This window comes from Tigriopus californicus, chromosome 9 (genome assembly GCF_007210705.1).
Source record: "Tigriopus californicus strain San Diego chromosome 9, Tcal_SD_v2.1, whole genome shotgun sequence".
NCBI classification, from domain to species: domain Eukaryota; kingdom Metazoa; phylum Arthropoda; class Copepoda; order Harpacticoida; family Harpacticidae; genus Tigriopus; species Tigriopus californicus.
Genome location: NC_081448.1, coordinates 11,214,311 through 11,214,861, shown reverse-complemented (window position 1 = coordinate 11,214,861; position 551 = coordinate 11,214,311).

Genomic DNA, 551 nt, shown 5'->3' with positions numbered 1-551 from the left:
TGACCGGAGGTCATTACAACTTTGTAGTTTAATTTTCGGCTCAATTGAACGCCCAAGTCAAAAGTAATGTGCCCTCAAAGCTTAGAATATAACTCTGTACAAAATGAATGAATCAGGCCTCTTCTGGTAATTAATTGCACAAAAAGTGCTAATTACCTTATTTCGTCTGTCTTTATCTTTTACAAATTGAGAGAGCATAATTTTTGACCTAGTTGTTTCATCGAGTTAAAAATTGAATTATGTAATTGCAGCGACCTGAGGATGGTCTCATCAGATTAATACCATGCATTCACTTGCTTCCAAAATTTTTGATCTAGATATTAGCATCGACGTCCTTATTCTAGTAGTTTGTGCCATGAACAATGGGGAAAAGAACTAGATTTGCATCATTTGTCTAATTGTTGTGCCGTAATTTCAACATGCACTTAGAAGAGATATAATCAAGTCGGCATTTTGAAGATGAGTTGGTAAAAATCAGGGATGCTTTTAACTTTTTGACGGCTGCAGAGCTCAATTTCAAATCAATGGGAGGCAGGCAATTGCCCAATGAA